This window comes from Maniola jurtina, chromosome W (assembly GCF_905333055.1).
Source record: "Maniola jurtina chromosome W, ilManJurt1.1, whole genome shotgun sequence".
Lineage (NCBI taxonomy): Eukaryota > Metazoa > Arthropoda > Insecta > Lepidoptera > Nymphalidae > Maniola > Maniola jurtina.
This window is the reverse complement of record NC_060057.1, coordinates 4,207,560-4,228,086: the sequence shown is the minus strand read 5'-3', so window position 1 is coordinate 4,228,086 and position 20,527 is coordinate 4,207,560.

The window sequence follows — 20,527 nt, the reverse complement described above, 5'->3', positions numbered from 1 at the left end:
TTTTTCAGGGACGATCATTTCGCGTGGGTGCAAGCGAGATGAGAGATTGAAACGTCATCGGGAGCGGTATATCCTGCAGTTAATGGAAAAATTGTAAAACTATGTAATTTGCTACTGCAAAAAAAGTTGGCGGCCATTTTGTATTTTCTTTAAATTTTCCGAAATTTTGATCACGTTTTTGAGGCAGTTGGCAACATTGTGGAAAGTTGACATGTATAAATCGATTGCTTGACTCAACCGGCAATATCGAAATATACAAACAGTGTTGCCACATTTGAGGAGATTTTCAAGATTTTCCCCAAAAACTCCTCCTGTAAAATTTTGTATGAAAATTTTTTTTTTTCACTGACGGTTTCGTATAGAAACCAAAAAAAAAAAATCGAGGAAAAATTTGGAAATAGCTGATCATTGAGGATGTTGGAGACGGGTGGAGGGCCCGCTTAAGGTATGGAAGACAGGTGGGGGGTGCTCGAGCAAATGTCATTCATGACGTCATCCAATTGCCAAAAAGCTGAAAAAAAATTCAAAATGGCGAAGAAAAGATGGCCGCCATACAAATTTCGCCAGTGTCCAGCTCGGAGGGTATAAAAGATGGAAGTGTGGTTTCTTGGCAAAAGAGGATCAGGATACAAAGGTCTACTCGATGGATAGAAAAAAAAATTCAAAATGGCGGAATTTATTTTTCCATACATTTTGTATGGCGTATATCGAATGTCTCATTCTCCTAGAAAGAGACAGAAAACGATACGATGATGTTCGGGAGATATGTTCGGGTGCAAGATGGAAGTCGGGAAAAATTATGACATTTCAGAAAAACAAGATGGCGGCCGACGTGATTTTTGTAACTCTTTTGTTTTCCAACCGATTTCGTTGAAACTCGCAATCTTTGAAGAATGTAGTAAACAATTAATAGAAAAAGTGGAAAATTTTGGAAAAACAAGATGGCCGCCGTACAAATTTCGTCGGTGTCTATCTCGGAGGCTATAAAAGATGGAATAGTGGTTTCTTGGCAAAAGATGATCGGAGCGGTATATCCTGTAGTTAATGGGAAAGTTGTAAAATTATCTAATTTGCTTCTGCAAAAAGAGTTGGTGGCCATTTTGTATTTTCTTTAAATTTTCCGATATTTTGATCACGTTTTTGAGGCAATTGGCAACATTTTGGAAAGTCGACATGTGAGAATCGATTGTGTGACTCAACCAGCAGTATCGAAATATGTAAACAGTGTTGCCAGATTTGGGGAAATTTTCGGGATTTTCCCCAAAAACTCCTCCTGTAAAATTTTGTATGAAATTATTTTTTTTCACTGATGGTTTCGTATAGAAAACAAAAAAAAAATCGAGGAAAAATTTGGAAATAGCTGATGATCGAGGATGTCGGAGACGGGTGAAGGGTCCGCTCAAGGTATTGAAGATAGGTGGGGGGTGCTCGACCAAATGTCATTCATGACGTCAACCAATTGCCAAAAAGCTGAAAAAAAATTCAAAATAGCGAAGAAAAAATGGCCGCCATACAAATTTCGCCGGTGTCCAGCTCGGAGGGTATAAAAGATGGAAGTGTGGTTTCTTGGCAAGAGATGATCAGGGTCCGAAGGTCTACTCGATGAATAGAAAAAAAAATCAAAATGGCGGAATTTTTTTCCCATACATTTTGTATGGCGAATATTGAATGTCTCATTCTCCTAGAAAGAGACGGAAAACGATACGATAATGTAGGGGAGATGTGTTCGGGTGGGGGAGGCGAGTAGGGAAAAATTATGACATTTCAGAAAAACAAGATGGCGACCGACGTGATTTTTGCAACTCTTTTGTTTTCCAACCGATTTCGTTGAAACTCGCAATCTTTGAAGAATGTAGTAAATGATTAATAGAAAAAGTGGAAAATTTTGAAAAAACAAGATGGCCGCCATACAAATTTCGTCGGTGTCTATCTCGGAGGCTATAAAAGATGGAAGAGTGGTTTCTTGGCAAAAGATGATCAGGGTCCGAAGGTCTACTCGGTGGAACAAACTCTGCATGCTCGCGGACCACTTTAGTGGTCCGCGCACCCACGCACCCTACTTTATTAACCTCAACTACCCCGTTTTTACAAAAAATGATATGGATGTCGTTTTCAGAGTTTTCCAGGGTGCTCATTTTGATAACGTCATTTATTTTGAAATCCAAGATGGCGGGCGTGCACTTTAAAAAAAAAAAATTGATATAGGTTGTCGCGCTTCGTGCGACAGGTAGGAAAATAAATTACTAATAGATACGCGGTAAGAGAGCAGGGTAGTTAATCGTGGAAAATAAATAGCTTGTTAGATAGCTCCATGATTGTGGAACTAAATAAACTTAATAGATAACTCAGTCGGGAGCGGCCGTAGGTAACGCGCTACAATCACAGGGTAGTTAATTGAGAATCGCATACGCATGAAGATACGTTGACTGTCCGAAGGAAGACAACTGGCCTTGGTCAGACGCCGGGGGCAGACATGGGCTCGCAGAAGGCTCGCAGACGCGTCGGACAATCGACGATGCTCGGGCGGCGCTGCGGTGCGGCGGCTCAGTGCTTGTGCGTAGGCTACTCGACAGCAGTGTGCAGCGTGGCTTGGGTAGACGGTACGAAGTTGGTAGACACTTCGCCGGTGGGGTAGCAGTCAGGTTAATAGCAGGGCTTCAGTGTAACTGTTAGAGCTTCCTGGTAGAAGGAACCCTGGAATCGAGAGAGGCAATCTTAAATGATTTGCTCAAACTCTCGTTCCATAACTTTAGATGAGCCTTGGGTCGTCTGAGCCAAGTGCAGGTCGTATAATATAAAAGTGATGGAACGAGTTTACAGATTCTGTTAGTAAATATCCTATCGCAAGGGTTAGGTTAAACGAGTACAAAACAATTAGCCTAAACTTATAATCTAATAACATCACAGTTACCAACCTTAATCCAGGGTTACACAGAATTGGGGTGCCAGCCAGGTAACCTCCACGCGTGCCCGAGTGCTGCGGGTCCCTTTCGGATACGTCCGGGGGGAAGAGCTGCGCTTGGGTCGGTGCACCCCGGTAACATGGTAACAATTTCTTACAAGGGATATTGTTAGCCATGGCTAATAACCTGGTGGGGGGGGGGGGGTTTCTCCGCGTGCCCCTCTGATTAGCAGAGGGCACAGTGGAAGAAACCAGGGGTAAACACCCCAAGGGGTGGAGAGCTGTGAAGCCTATTGAGAGGAAGAAAACCTCTTTAAAAATAACCGAAGCGGGCGGGAACGCCCACCTAATCTCAAGGTTTGACGCCTGCCGATGGGATGAGTGGCTGATGGGGGATCAGTCGTTAGGGCGTCACATTGGGGGGGAACTGGGGTTTAAAAAAAAAAAAAAAATCATGAATAAAGCGTCGTATAAAAATTCTACCCGGGAGGGTCCCGCTAGCGGGGAATCCCTTGGTGCTTCGGAAAGCCGGAGCATCGGCCCCATCGTATACGGGGGGGCCAACCGACGTTTAATGGGGGTAGGTGCACGAATGGGGGATAAGGAAGAAGGAAATGTGCTGGGGGAAACAGAGAAGGAGGAGAAGAGGAGAGAAGAAGAAAAGAAGGAGGAGGTAGTAATGGAGATAGGAGAAATAGAGTCCGTGGGACCGAGGGAGGCAGGGCTGACGGAGTCCGTGGGACTGAGTGAGGTGGCGCTTTCGTTGCCGGGATCCGACATGATCGTGGAGTGCGGACCCAGGTCAGATTCGGATGCCTCTATAATCGTGTCGGGTCCGGGCCGCCTGTGGCAATTACAAGGCGTTAAAAGGCCACGTCTTGGGGAGGATGCTTCGGTGTCAACAGAAACCGATGATGAGATGTCGGAGGCAAGGAAGCCGAGAAGAAGGGGACGGCCTCCTGCTGCTGGCAAATCTATGGGGTCGGCCAAAGCCAAGGCGGAGCTGGCCAGGAAGAGGCGCCAAGATGTCTCTGAGAAGGCAGAGGAGGAACTGTTGAGAGCCTCTGTCGTCTCTCAATTCAGGAAGGAGCAGGGGCTTTCCGATTCGTCGGCAGCCGGATCGTTGGAGTCTGGGCCAGCAGAAGAGAAGACTGTGGCTCAGATCCAAATGCGAGTGCAGGACAGTCTGGCGGCGATCACGACGGTCGCCACAAAGTCTGGCCATCTCAAAGGGACATTTGTGCGTGTCCTGAAGGACGCTGTGGTCTCCATTAAAGAGGCTGTAGAAGTCCTCAGCTCGCGCACAATGTCAGAGGAGACCAAGAAACTGCAGGCCGAAAACACGCGCTTGCAGGCTGAAATGGCCAGCCTCCGTAAGGAGATCGCTGACATAAAAAGGGACATGGAGAGTGCGCGGAAACAGGGTTCCGTGCCCTCTCCCACGGATATGGCTGAAGAGCTGCCCCCTGTGTCGCAGCCTTCTCAAAGGGGGAAGAAGGGTCGACGCTCTGAAGCCATCTCGGCTGCGTCCCCGATAGAGGAAATCTGTCGCTCGGTGATGGTCCAGGTTGGAGAAATGTTAAATGCCCGCCTGGCCTCCTTCGAGGACAGGCTCCTTCCGGAAAAGCGACTCCGCCCCCCATTGGCGGCAGATAAAAAAGAAAAGGCAGCAAAGCAAGCAGGCCCCAGCCTACCTGTGAAGGAGTTGCGTCCCACAGAGAGGACGCTCTCCGGGGAAGAGTTACACCATACACCACCTTCTGCATCATCCCTCCAACCCCCTCCCAAAGAGGGTCTTTGGGAGAAGGTTGGAGGGAGGAAGAAGGGGAAAAAGGGGAAGAAGAAGAAAAAGAATAAGAAGAGGTCGAAAACTGGCGCACATGGCGATGGACCGCCCTTGCGGCCACAAGGCCAGTCAAAATCAAAATCACAGCCACAGTCTCAGCAACGGCCTCAACCCTTGAACAAGGCTCGAAAGCTCCGACCGCCTCGTTCTGCTGCGATAGTTATAACGCTGCAGCCAGGGGCTGAGGAGAAAGGAGCTTCCTATAGTAAAGTGATACAAAAGGCTAAGGAAAATATCTCACTGTCTGATTTTGGCGTTGCCGCGGTACGGTTTAAAGTGGCTGCGACCGGAGCGCGGATTTTGGAGCTCCCAGCGGCTTCTGGTGGAGAGAAGGCGGATGCTCTGGCCCATAAGATCAGGGAAGTAGTAGGTGAAGAATTTGTGCGAGTCTCTAGGCCCACCAAATGCGTCGATATACGTGTTTCGGGCCTGGATGACTCCGTCACCAGCAATGACGTGGTGACCACCGTGGCACGTATAGGAGGTTGTTCTGTTGATCAGGTGCGTGCCGGGGAGGTAGTCCGCAATTCCTCGGGCCTTGGGACGATTTGGCTGCGTTGCCCAGTCATGGCTGCAAAAAAGGTGGTCGAAGGAGGAAGACTATTAGTGGGCTGGGTTTCGGCCCGCGTTAATCTGCTCGACGAGCGACCCCAGCGGTGCTACCGCTGCTTAGAAAGGGGTCATTTGAGGGCTCAGTGCATCGCTGAGACTGACCGCAGTGACACTTGTTACCGCTGCGGGCAGATTGGCCATAAAGCGAAGGGGTGTTCGGCCGCGCCACATTGTAGTGTGTGTGCGGCAGCTGGTAGACCAGCGGATCATCGGGGGGGCAGCGGCGCATGCAATCAGCCCAGAAAGTCCAGAATGAAGAGTGGTAAAGCTGACGATGGCCCCCGGGTCTCCTCGCAGTCTGCCGGCCCATCCATGAACAATCGGGCTGAGGAGGTTGAGATGGCCGTAGGATAATAAATGGCTCTCAGATTTCTTCAAGGGAATATCAACCACTCTGCTAGAGCTCAGGACCTCCTGTTCCAGAGTATAGCGGAGTGGTCGATACACGTTGCCGTGGTCGCTGAACCGTACTACGTCCCATCGGGTGACGATTGGGCAGGGGACCTTGACGGCTTGGTAGCCATCACAACCCGGACCGCTGCTGGATCTCCGAACTTCGAAAGAGTTGTGAGGGGGCGGGGTTATGTCTCAGCACAAGTGGGTGACGTCACAGTAATTGGCGTCTACTTCTCACCGAATAGAACTCTGGCGGAATTTGAGTCATTTCTGGTGGACCTCGGAGCCCAAATCGATCGGAATCGCTCAGACCAGATGCTCGTCGCCGGTGATTTCAACGCCAAGTCTATGGCGTGGGGATCTTCGGTGACTGACGCGCGTGGTAGGGAGCTCGAGGAGTGGGCGCTCTCAATGGGGCTGTCGGTGGCGAACCGGGGGACGGCTTACACGTGTGTGCGGCAACAGGGTGGCTCCATTGTAGATATCACTTTTGTTGATGCTGCTCTGGCATGCAGTGTCCATGGTTGGGAAGTGTTGGAAGGTGAGGAGACACTCTCCGATCACCGATATATTCGGTTCACAGTTGCCTCATCTGCAGCATCTGCAAGCGGTACAAGTCAGATCTCACGAGGCAACTGTCCTCGCTGGTCATTGAAGCGCCTAAACAAGGAGGTCTTGTACGAGGCGGCATTGGTTCAAGCATGGGTAACGGGTTCTGAAAATCCAGTGGAGGTGGAACGGGAGGCCGAGTCATTCAGCAAAGCCATGATGCAGGTTTGCGATGCGGCTATGCCACGAGTCGGTCCCTGTCCGCCAAAAAATGCAGTGTACTGGTGGTCAATGGAGATAGCGCAGCTGCGTAGATCCTGCGTAGCAGTGAGACGCCAGTACCAAAGGAGCCGCCGCCGTCGAAATCGGAATGAGCCAGAGGAGGCGCGCCTCTACGCGCTGTACAGGGAGGCTGTCGTTGCCCTACAGGTGGCCATTAAAACGGCAAAGGAGCTGGCGGAAGAGGAGATGCTTGAGAGCCTCAACGCTGATCCGTGGGGGCGACCATATAAAATGGTCCGACGAAAGCTGCGCCCCTGGGCACCACCCCTCACACAAACTCTTCAGCCTCAACAGCTGGAGATGGTCGTGGATTCGTTGTTCCCACAAAGGGTCATTCAGGAGTCACCTGATATGGCGCCGCCTACAGCTGGAGAGGACGAGACTGTTTCTCACGCGCCCGAAGTCACCGAGGGTGAACTAAAGGCAGCGGTGCTGCGGCTCCGATCCAAAAACACCGCTCCGGGTCCTGATGGAGTGCACGGCCGTGCATTAGCACTGGTTTTGGGCCCACTAGAGCCTCGACTAAGAGGGCTTTTCAGCGCATGCTTGGAGAAGGGACAGTTTCCAGGTCCTTGGAAGACAGGGAAACTGGTCCTGCTACGCAAAGAGGGTCGCCCAGCCAGTTCTCCATCAGCATATAGGCCTATCGTGCTACTTGATGAGGTAGGCAAGCTCTTCGAACGTGTGGTTGCCGCGCGTATTGTTCAACACCTGGAGGAGACAGGACCGGGTCTCAGCGACCATCAGTTCGGCTTCCGCCGGGGCCGTTCCACCATTGACGCAGTCGCACGGGTGAAGGCCCTAACGGATGACGCAGTTTCTCGGGGTGAGGTAGTCTTGGCGGTGTCTCTTGACATCGCTAACGCTTTTAACACCTTGCCTTGGAACAGCATCAGGGAGGCGCTGAGATACCATGCGATGCCGGCATATCTCAGACAAATCGTGGAGGCCTATTTCTCGGGCCGGGCTATTGTCTATCCGGCACACGGTGGAGAATGGGTACGGCGAGAAGTGTCGTGCGGTGTTCCACAGGGTTCGGTTCTTGGGCCTCTCCTGTGGAACATCGGCTATGATTGGGTACTGCGGGGGACCAACATGCGGGGTGTCGATGTGACGTGCTACGCAGATGACACTCTCGTGACAGCTCGAGGCAGCAATTTCAGGGAAGCGCGCGTCTTGGCGACGGCTGGAGTGGCCCAAGTTGTAGCGCGTATCCGGCGGCTGGGACTTCAAGTAGCCCTCAATAAGTCTGAGGCTCTGTGCTTTCATGGGCCAAGGAGAGCACTTCCAGCGGGCGAATATCTGGTAGTGGGCGGAGTTTCCATCGCTGTCGAGTCGACGATGAAGTACCTAGGACTCGTTCTCGACAGTCGATGGAAATTTGAGGAGCATTTCCGGCGCCTGGCCCCCAAACTAATTGGGGCTGCCGGGGCGCTGGGACGGCTTCTTCCAAACGTGGGTGGGCCAAGTGCCAGTTGCCGCCGCCTGTATACGGGAGTAGTGCGGTCGATGGCTCTCTACGGGGCACCTATCTGGGCGGATGCTCTGAACTCCTGCATTCGGACCCTGCTGCGAAAGCCGCAGCGAGTCATGGCGGTCAGAGTCATCAGAGGTTACCGCACCATTTCCTGTGAGGCAGCCTGTGCTTTGGCAGGGACTCCTCCATGGGACCTGGATGCGGAGATGCTGGCAGACATGCACCAGCGAAGGGTGGATGCCCGATTGAGGGGCGAGTACCCTACCTCCACTGAAATCGCTGGGTGGCGGCGAAATGCGCAGGTCGAGCTCCTCCACCAATGGTCGGCAAGGCTCGAATCACCCAGCGCAGGTCATATGACAGTGGCGGCGATCCAGCCCGTTCTACAACGGTGGGTGGAGAGAGGGCATGGAGTACTCACCTTTCATCTTGTGCAGGTCCTTTCGGGGCACGGCTGCTTCGGAAAGTACCTGTGCAGGATCGCTGGTAGAGAGCCTACTGAGGAGTGCCATGAGTGTGGCAGTGCCATGGATACGGCGCAGCACACTTTGGCAGAGTGCCCAGCATGGGATGAGTCGCGAGAGACGCTCGTGACAGCAGTGGGGCAAGACCTCTCCCTGCCAGCCGTAGTCAGAGCCATGGCGAACAGCGATAGGTCTTGGAAAGCGGTAGAGTCCTTCTGCGAGGAGGTAATGTCGCAGAAGGAGGCGGCGGAGCGCATGAGAGAAGATGATTTGAGCTCTCATGCCATCCGTCGTAGGAGGGTTGGGCGTAGGCGAGTCGCCCACGACCGCCGCCTACCCCCTTGAGAGGGGCTCTCGGGCGATGGACACGGGGAGTCTATCGCCCGAAAAGAAACCAGTCCCCGAGTCGGGAGGCGCACTATTGTGTTCCTAGTGTGCCTCAGACGGTGGGTAGGGACTATATTGGTCCCCCGAGGAGAGTCCTTAGTAGGCGCCGCTGGCCAGGTTGCGCGAACGTGTTTGGCCCCGTAACCTGACCATCAGGCGATGCGTGGAACGCCGTGGGGTTTTAGTCGGTAAAAGTCCGACATAACCTCCGTGCCTCCCCGGGCGCGGTGGTATCCATGAGGATTTCCCCACGATAAAAAAAAAAAAAAAAAAAAAAAAAAGGGTTACACAGAATTCACTACACTTATTTATTACTTTCACTTCACTCCTGCGTCGTGATTGCAGGTAATAGAAATCAGGAATGTCCCTGAACTAGGAGGATTGCTTATTTATATTAAATTTAGCGGAAATAAGGTGTAGTCTCGAGTGTTCTGGCTACAGGAAATGTTATTAGTTTGTCGGGAAAGTTTCCAGAATGAAAGACTATTGATCGACAGATGTCGCTAGCGTATATGATTAATTAAATAGTCTTGACAGATTATTTTTAAATGGAAAGCTATCTGTCGTTAGAGGTCGCTAATTTGTATGAGTAGTTTTATTTTAAAGAATGTTCTAGAAAAACTGTCATTGTTTGATTAGTCTATGTAAACTATTCTCCGACAGATGGCACTGAATGTTAATCAGTGTTGACGTTGAGGTCTGTCAATGTCAGAAATTCTTTGTCCTAGTAATGTATTATGCGACCGGTAGATGTCGTTCGTAATTGTTTATTACAATTCCGTGATTCGATTTTTTTTCGAATCACTACATATTCCCCTTTTTAGGTTAGGATTTTATCTAATAAAATCCTTCTACACTACCTCTAAATATCGCTAAAGTTCGAGTTAACCTTGTCATGCTTCATCTTTCGTACTATCCGAACATTCTTCAGTCATTCATAAAGCGGTGGCCATACTAGTGGTTCATCGCGTCCTAGTGTACAGAGTTATCGCGTTTGTTCGCCATGACTCGCTCTCATGTTTAGCAGGTGTTATGATTGTTGCAAAGTCCAAAAATAATCGGTGTAGTTGTCTTTTCACTGTTTAGTATAGTGGATTAACAACTTGTTATAGAAGGATATCTTAACTTTTAGGTCATTAAGATATGGACGTATTTCACCTTTTAGGTAAGCAAAATACAATTAGTTGTGTACTAGTAGTGCCTTAGTGTAGGCGTAGCATTCACCTTTTAGGTCAGTGAAGGCCAATTTTGTACTGACTTTTAGGTCATCAGCACGTTAGTGTGTATCTAGCATTATAGTAATATTATTTTTGGACTTCGCAAGGTATGTCTGTGGAATAAGTAGTGATTTTTATGTAGCGGTTGGTACATTAGTTGTTTAGGTTGAGGGTAGATGTACATAACTTACTGAGTTTGTAGTTATGTCTAGTTAAATGTAATAGGTGAGTATATGTTAGATACTGGTGTAGGTATCTGTATAGTGTACCGGTTCTAACTACTTTGTTTTGATGAACGTAAGATTGCGCGACGCGGTGTACAACCAACCTTAAAGTTCATGCATATCGCGTGATGTTAAACTTGAGTTGACTGCTGTACCTTACGTGGACACTGTTTATCGGTTGTTGTTTCTTTTTTTGAATCTAGATGCATGGAATGATCATGTTTGTTTGATAGCACTTTCCGCGGCTTTATTTACGTTCATAGGTATTTGAGATTAGGGTGATTAGCTAATGAATCGATTAATTAGTTTATGAGTTTAGTGGGTAGATGTAGTCTAATTTCTTAAAATTATGCCTAGTAGGTGGTTTGTAATGTTATATAGAAAATGATGCATAATCTTAAGTTTGAGTGTTGTAATTGGTTAGTTTTATGTCTTTGACATGCCAGGTGCCTAAATTATTACCGTCTAGGTCTGCTATAACTGCATATTTGAGTTCGTTCTTTTGAAGAGATAGGTATTTAATCGGGTAGGACATTGTGAATGTGTGTAAAGTAAAATGGAAGTTAAGAGTGATTAGTGGAACACTTATAAAAGTTGGTAACTGTGTTACACAAAATATAAAATATAGAAGTTAGTACAAAATATACACACGTAGTGTATCCTGAAATTTTACACAAAAATTTCAAAATATACTCGTAACCATACACTTTGTTACGGTCAGCGTATGTTAATGCTATGCGATCCCGAACCTGTGGGTGAACTGTGATTAGGCACCTTTTTTATTCCACAATAAGAGACACAAAAATTAGAGTGGGCGCCACTATCGCGTTTTTGACAGGGGTCCTAATGTGGAAAATAAATTACTAATAGATAACTCCATGTTTAGGGAACTAAATGAACTTTTTAGATACGCGGTACGAGAGCAGGGTAGTTAATCGTGGAAAATAAATAGCTTGTTAGATAGCTCCATGATTGTGGAACTAAATAAACTTAATAGATAACTCAGTCGGGAGCGGCCGTAGGTAACGCGCTACAATCACAGGGTAGTTAATTGAGAATCGCATACGCATGAAGATACGTTGACTGTCCGAAGGAAGACAACTGGCCTTGGTCAGACGCCGGGGGCAGACATGGGCTCGCAGAAGGCTCGCAGACGCGTCGGACAATCGACGATGCTCGGGCGGCGCTGCGGTGCGGCGGCTCAGTGCTTGTGCGTAGGCTACTCGACAGCAGTGTGCAGCGTGGCTTGGGTAGACGGTACGAAGTTGGTAGACACTTCGCCGGTGGGGTAGCAGTCAGGTTAATAGCAGGGCTTCAGTGTAACTGTTAGAGCTTCCTGGTAGAAGGAACCCTGGAATCGAGAGAGGCAATCTTAAATGATTTGCTCAAACTCTCGTTCCATAACTTTAGATGAGCCTTGGGTCGTCTGAGCCAAGTGCAGGTCGTATAATATAAAAGTGATGGAACGAGTTTACAGATTCTGTTAGTAAATATCCTATCGCAAGGGTTAGGTTAAACGAGTACAAAACAATTAGCCTAAACTTATAATCTAATAACATCACAGTTACCAACCTTAATCCAGGGTTACACAGAATTCACTACACTTATTTATTACTTTCACTTCACTCCTGCGTCGTGATTGCAGGTAATAGAAATCAGGAATGTCCCTGAACTAGGAGGATTGCTTATTTATATTAAATTTAGCGGAAATAAGGTGTAGTCTCGAGTGTTCTGGCTACAGGAAATGTTATTAGTTTGTCGGGAAAGTTTCCAGAATGAAAGACTATTGATCGACAGATGTCGCTAGCGTATATGATTAATTAAATAGTCTTGACAGATTATTTTTAAATGGAAAGCTATCTGTCGTTAGAGGTCGCTAATTTGTATGAGTAGTTTTATTTTAAAGAATGTTCTAGAAAAACTGTCATTGTTTGATTAGTCTATGTAAACTATTCTCCGACAGATGGCACTGAATGTTAATCAGTGTTGACGTTGAGGTCTGTCAATGTCAGAAATTCTTTGTCCTAGTAATGTATTATGCGACCGGTAGATGTCGTTCGTAATTGTTTATTACAATTCCGTGATTCGATTTTTTTTCGAATCACTACAAGGTGTCGTTTTATGGGGTTTTCGGGGTAATTTGTGTATCTTAATTAAAAAAATCGGTTTAATACAACTTATAAAACTAACTACGTCACGCGAGCTGCTTTAGCAGCTCGCGCACCGAGCAAAACACTAGTTATTATACTATATATAGCTCAATTACCACTGACTCACTGACTCACTCATTGACATAATTGTTCTCCTAGAAAGAGAAGGAAAATGATATAGTGATGTAGGGGAGTTGTGTTTGGTTTCGGGAACCCTCTGGGGAAAAATTATGACATTTCAGAAAAACAAGATGGCGGCCGACGTGATTTTTGCTGCTCCGTTGTTTTCCAACCGATTTTGTTGAATTTTGCAATCTTTGAAGAAAATAGTAAACGATTAATGGAAAATGTCGAAAAAATTGAAAAAACAAGATGGCGGCTGAACCGTAGCGTTTTCAAAATTTTGATTTTTCGACCCCGAACCGCGGCGCCACAGATCCGAAACGGGAAATTGAAACTTATAATTTTTTTCTGGTTTCGTCTACGATTATCCTTAATTTTGACGGAATGGGGGTAGTTTTTAAAAATTCAAGATGGCGGCTGTCGTGGCGGCCATTATGTTAGAGGTACGAAAAAACGCAATTTTAAAAGTTAAATATCCCAAGGTTTACAACATCGGAGCGATTCGGCTTTTATGAAGCGATTGTACGTATAGGCTCGAGGTATAGATTGGAGGAAAAAAATTACCCCATTTTTTGGGGAAATTTCAAGATTTTCGGGAAATTGAAAAAAATCGAAATACGGACTTTTCGCAAAATCCGAGTATGAGCGATTATGTGTTTTGATCATACAAATGACATTTCGGTATTTTTGTCGCCGGAGACTGGCAACACTGGAATTTATCAAAGAAAAAGTGATTTTCGACGTGGTCTTTTTTTAGGAGCGATCGTTTCGCGTGGGTGCGAGCGAGAGGAGAGATTGAAACATCATCGGGAGCGGTATATCCTGTAGTTATTGGAAAAGTTGTTTTACGATGTAATTTATTTCTGCAAAACGAGTTGGCAGCCATTTTGTATTTTTTTTAATTTTTCAAAATTTTGATCACGTTTTTGAGGCAGTTGGCAACATTTTGGAAAGTCGATATGTATGAATCGATTGTGTGACTCAGCCGGCAATATCGAAATATAGAAACGGTGTTGCCACTTTAGGGGAGATTTTCGAGATTTTCAACTAAAAAACTCCTGTAAAATTTTGTATGAAAATTTTTTTTTTCACTGATGGTGTCAGATAGAAAACAAAAACTTAGTAAGCCAAAATTATGGAGAGAGCTGATGATTGAGGATATCGGAAATGGGTGAAGGGCCCGCTTAAGGTATTGAAGATAGGCGGGGGGTGCTCGAGCAAATGTCATTCATGACGTCATCCAATTGCCAAAAAGCTGGAAAAAAATTTAAAATGGCGAAGAAAAGATGGCCGCCATACAAATTTCGCCGGCGTCCAGCTCGGAGGGTATAAAAGATGGAGGTGCGGTTTCGTGGCAAAAGAGGATCAGGATCCAAAGGTCTACTCGATGAATAGAAAAAAAATTCAAAATGGCGGAATTTATTTTCCCATACATTTTGTATGGCGAATATTGAATGTCTCATTCTCCTAGAAAGAGACGGATAACGATACGATAATGTAGGGGAGATATGTTTTGGTGCGCGATATGAGTAGGGAAAAATTATGACATTTCAGAAAAACAAGATGGCGGCCTATATGATTTTTGCAACTCTTTTGTTTTCCAACCGATTTCGTTCAAACTCGCAATCTTTAAAGAATGTAGTAAACGATTAATAGAAAAAGTGGAAAATTTTGGAAAAACAAGATGGCCGCCGTACAAATTTCGTCGGTGTCTATCTCGGAGAATATAAAAGATGGAAGAGTGGTTTCTTGGCCAAAGATGATTAGGATCCGAAGGTCTACTCGGTGGAACAAACTCTGCATGCTCGCGGACCACTTTAGTGGTCCGCGCACCCACGCACCCTACTTTATTAACCTCAACTACCCCGTTTTTACAAAAAATGATATGGATGTCGTTTTCAGAGTTTTCCAGGTTGCTCATTATGATAACGACATTTATTTTGAAATCCAAGATGGCGGACATGCATTTTTTAAGAAAAAAATCGATATGGGTGTCGTTTTATTGTGTTTTCGCGGTTAATTTTGTATCTTTAATAAATAAATTTGGTTAAATATAATAAAGTTAACCTTACCACGTCACGCGAGCTGCTTTAGCAGCTCGCGCACCGAGCAAAACACTAGTTATTATACTATATATAGCTCAATTACCACTGACTCACTGACTCATTGACATAATTGTTCTCCTAGAAAGAGACGGAAAATGATATAGTGATGAAGGGGAGTTGTGTTTGGATGGGGGATTCGACTGAGGAAAAATTATGACATTTCGGAAAAACAAGATGGCGGCCGATGTGATTTTTGCACCTCCGTTGTTTTCCAACCGATTTCGTTGAATTTTGCAAACTTTGAAGAAAGTAGTAAACGGTTAATAGAAAATGTAGAAAAAATTGGAAAAACAAGATGGCGGCCGAGCCGCAGCGTTTTGAAAATTTTGATTTTTCGACCCCAAACCGCGGCGCCACAGATCCGAGACGGGGTAGTCGAGGATAATTATTTTTTTCGTGTTTTGCCCACAATTATCCTGTATTTTGACAGAACGGGAGTGATTTTTAAAAATTCAAGATGGCGGCTGTCACGGCGGCCGTTATGTTAGAGGTATGAAAAAACGCAATTTTAAAAGTTAAATATCTCAAAGTTGGCAACATCGGAGCGATTCGGCTTCTATCAAGCGATTGTACGTATAGGCTCGAGGTATAGATTGGAGGAAAAAAATTACCCCATTTTTTGGGGAAATTTCAAGATTTTCGGGAAATTGTAAAAAATCGAAATACGGGCTTTTTGAAAAATCCGAGTATGAGCGATTACGTGTTTTGCTCGTACAAATGACATTTGGGTATTTTTGTTGCCGGAGACTGGCAACACTGGAATTTATCAAAGTAAAAGTGATTTTCGACACGGTCTTTTTCACGGTATCCCCTTTCGCGTGGGTGCGAGCGAGAGGAAAGATTGAAACGTCATCGGGCGCGGTATATCCTGTAGTTAATAGGAAAATTATGAAACCGTGTAAAATCTTTCTGTGAAACGAGTTGGCGGCCATTTTGTATTTTTTTTTATTTTTCGAAATTTTGACCACGTTTTTGAGGCAGTTGGCAACATTTTGGAAAGTCGACATATATCAATCGATTGTGTGACTCAACCAGCAGTATCAAAATATGTAAACAGTGTTGCCACATTTGGGGAGATTTTCGAGATTCTCCCCAAAAACTCCTCCTGTAAAATTTTGTATGAAATTTTTTTTTCCACTGATGGTTTCGTATAGAAAACAAAAAAAAAATCGAGGAAAAATTTGGAAATAGCTGATGATCGAGGATGTCGGAGACGGGTGAAGGGTCCGCTCAAGGTATTGAAGATAGGTGGGGGGTGCTCGACCAAATGTCATTCATGACATCATCCAATTGCCAAAAAGCTGAAAAAAAATTCAAAATGGCGAAGAAAAGATGGCCGCCATACAAATTTCGCCGGCGTCCAGCTCGGAGGGTATAAAAGATGGAGGTGCGGTTTCTTGGCAAAAGAGGATCAGGATCCAAAGGTTTACTCGATGAATAGAAAAAAAAATCAAAATGGCGGAATTTATTTTTCCATACATTTTGTATGGCGAATATTGAATGCCTCATTCTCCTAGAAAGAGACGGATAACGATACGATAATGTAGGGGAGATGTGTTCGGGTGGGGGAGGCGAGTAGGGAAAAATTATGACATTTCAGAAAAACAAGATGGCGACCGACGTGATTTTTGCAACTCTTTTGTTTTCCCACCGATTTCGTTGAAACTCGCAATCTTTGAAGAATGTAGTAAACGATTAATAGAAAAAGTGGAAAATTTTGGAAAAACAAGATGGCCGCCGTACAAATTTCGTCGGTGTTTATCTCGGAGGCTATAAAAGATGGAAGAGTGGTTTCTTGGAAAAAGATGATCAGGGTCCGAAGGTCTACTCGGTGGAACAAACTCTGCATGCTCGCGGACCACTTTAGTGGTCCGCGCACCCACGCACCCTACTTTATTAACCTCAACTACCCCGTTTTTTACAAAAAATGATATGGATGTCGTTTTCAGAGTTTTCCACGGTGCTGATTTTGATAATGACATTTATTTTGTAATCCAAGATGGCGGACATGCATTTTTTAAGAAAAAAATCGATGTGGGTGTCGTTTTATGGTGTTTTCGGGGTGAATTTTGTATCTTAATAAATTAATTTGGTTTTATATAATAAAATTAACCTTACCACGTCACGCGAGCTGCTTTAGCAGCTCGCGCACCGAGCAAAAGCTAGTTATATTATACTATATATAGCTCGATTACCACTGACTCACTGACTGACTCATTGACATAATTGTTCTCCTAGAAAGAGACGGAAAATGATATAATGATGTAGGGGAATTGTGTTCGGTTTCGGGAACCCTCTGGGGAAAAATTATGACATTTCAGAAAAACAAGATGGCGGCCGAGATGATTTTTGCAGCTCCGTTGTTTTCCAACCGATTTCGTTGAGTTTTGCAATCTTTAAAGAAAGTAGTAAACGGTTAATAGAAAATGTAGAAAAAATTGGAAAAACAAGATGGCGGCCGAGCCGCAGCGTTTTGAAAATTTTGATTTTTCGACCCCGAACCGCGGCGCCACAGATCCGAGACGGGGTAATCGAGGATAATATTTTTTTTTGGTTTCGCCGACGATTATCCTCTATTTTGACAAAATGGGAGTAATTTTTAAAAATTCAAGATGGCGGCTGTCGTGGCGGCCATTATGTTAGAGGTACGAAAAAACGCAATTTTAAAAGTTAAATATCTCAAAGTTGGCAACATCGGACCGTTTTGGTTTCCATGAAGCGATTGTACGTATAGGCTCGAGGTATAGATTGGAGGAAAAAAATTACCCCATTTTTAGGGAAATTTCAAGATTTTCGGGAAATTGTAAAAAATCGAAATACGGACTTTTCGCAAAATCCGAGTATGAGCGATTATGTGTTTTGCTCGTGCAAATGACATTTAGGTACTTTTGTTACCAGAGACTGGCAACACTGGAATTTATCAAAGTAAAAGTGATTTTCGACACGGTCTTTTTCACGGTATCCCCTTTCGCGTGGGTGCGAGCGAGAGGCAAGATTGAAACGTCATCAGGAGCGGTATATCCTGTAGTTAATAGGAAAATTATGAAACCGTGTAAAATCTTTCTGTGAAACGAGCTGGCGGCCATTTTGTATTTTTTTTAACTTTTCGAAATTTTGATCAAGTTTTTGAGGCAGTTGGCAACATTTTGGAAAGTCAATATGTATGAATCGATTGTGTATCTCGGCTGGCAGTATAGAGATATGCAACCGGTGTTGCCAGTTTTGGGGAGATTTTCGAGATTTTCAACTAAGAAACTCCTGTAAAATTTTGTATGAAAATTTTTTTTTTCACTGATGGTGTCGTATAGAAAACAAAAAGTTAGTAAGCCAAAATTATGGAGAGAGCTGATGATTGAGGGTTTCGGAGACGGGTGGAGGGCCCGCTTAAGGTATTGAAGATAGGTGGGGGGTGCTCGAGCAAATGTCATTCATGACGTCATCCAATTGCCAAAAAGCTGAAAAAAAATTCAAAATGGCGAAGAAAAGATGGCCGCCATACAAATTTCGCTGGTGTCCAGCTCGGAGGGTATAAAAGATGGAGGTGAGGTTTCTTGGCAAGAGATGATCAGGATCCGAAGGTCTACTCGATGAATAGAAAAAAAATCCAAAATGGCGGATTTTTTTTTTCCATACATTTTGTATGGCGAATATTGAATGCCTCATTCTCCTAGAAAGAGACAGAAAACGATACATTGATGTATGGGAGATATGTTCGGATGCGCGATATGAGTAGGGGAAAATTATGATATTTCAGAAAAACAAGATGGCGGCCTATATGATTTTTGCAACTCTATTGTTTTTCGACCGATTTCGTTGAAACTCGCAATCTTGGAAGAAAGTAGTAAACGATTAATGGAAATAGTGGAAAAATTTGGAAAAACAAGATGGCCGCCACACAAACTTCGTCGGTGTCTATCTCGGAGGGTATAAAAGATGGAAGACTGGTTTCTCGGCAAAAGATGATCAGGATCCGAAGGTCTACTCGGTGGAACAAACTCTGCATACTCGTGGACCACTTTAGTGGTCCGCGCACCCACGCACCCTACTTTATTAACCTCAACTACCCCGTTTTTACAAAAAATGATATGGATGTCGTTTTCAGAGTTTTCCGGCGTGTTGATTTTGATAACGACATTTATTTTGAAATCCAAGATGGCGGACATGCACTTTTTAAGAAAAAAATTGATATGGGTGTCGTTTTGTGGGTTTTTGTGGTGAATTGTGTATCTTTAATAAATAAATTTGGTTAAATATAATAAAGTTAACCTTACCACGTCACGCGAGCTGCTTTAGCAGCTCGCGCACCGAGCAAAACACTAGTTATTATACTATATATAGCTCAATTACCACTCACTCACTGACTCATTGACATAATTGTTCTCCTAGAAAGAGACGGAAAATGATATAGTGATGAATGGGAGTTGTGTTCGGATGGGGGAGTCAACTGGGGAAAAATTATGACATTTCGGAAAAACAAGATGGCTGCCGATGTGATTTTTGCAGCTCCGTTGTTTTCCAACCGATTTCATCGAATTTTACAATCTTTAAAGAAAGTAGTAAACGGTTAATAGAAAATGTGAAAAAAATTGGAAAAACAAGATGGCGGCCGAACCGTAGCGTTTTGAAAATTTTCAATTTTCGACCCCGAACCGCGGCGCCACAGATCCGAGACGGGATAGTCGAGAATAATTATTTTTTCACGTTTCGCCCACGATTATCCTGTATTTTGACAGAACGGGAGTGGTTTTTAAAAATTCAAGATGGCGGCTGTCATGGCGGCCGTTTTGTTCGAGGTATGAAAAAACGCAATTTTAAAAGTTAAATATCTCAAAGTTGGCAACATCGGAGCGATTCGGCTTCTATCAAGTGATTGTACGTATGAAATTGAGGTATAGATTGGTGGGGAAAAATTACCCCATTTTTCGGGAAATTTCAAGATTTTTGCGAAATTGTAAAAAATCGAAGTACGGACTTTTCGCAAAATCCGAGTATGAGCGATTATGTGTTTTGATTGTACAAATGACATTTGGGTATTTTTGTCGCCGGAGACTGGCAACACTGGAATTTATCAAAGAAAAAGTGATTTTCGACATGGTCTTTTTTAGGGGCGATCGGTTCGCCTGGGTGCGAGCGAGATGAGAGATTGAAACGTCATCGGGAGCGGTATATCCTGTAGTTAATAGGAAAATTATGAAACCGTGCAAAATCTTTCTGTGAAACGAGCTGGCGGCCATTTTGTATTTTTTTTAACTTTTCGAAATTTTGATCAAGTTTTTGAGGCAGTTGGCAACATTTTGGAAAGTCAATATGTATGAATCGATTGTGTATCTCGGCTGGCAGTATAGAGATATGCAGTCGGTGTTGCCAGTTTTGGGGAGATTTTCGAGATTTTCAACTAAGAAACTCCTGTAAAATTTTGTATGAAAATTTTTTTTTTCACTGATGGTGTCGTATAGAAAACAAAAAGTTAGTAAGCCAAAATTATGGAGAGAGCTGATGATTGAGGGTTTTGGAGACGGGTGGAGGGCCCGCTTAAGGTATTGAAGATAGGCGGGGGGTGCTCGAGCAAATGTCATTCATGACGTCATCCAATTGCCAAAAAGCTGAAAAAAAATTCAAAATGGCGAAGAAAAGATGGCCGCCATACAAATTTCGCTGGTGTCCAGCTCGGAGGGTATAAAAGATGGAAGTGAGGTTTCGTGGCAAGAGATGATCAAAATCCGAAGGTCTACTCGATGAATAGAAAAAAAATCCAAAATGGCGGAATTTTTTTTTCCATACATTTTGTATGGC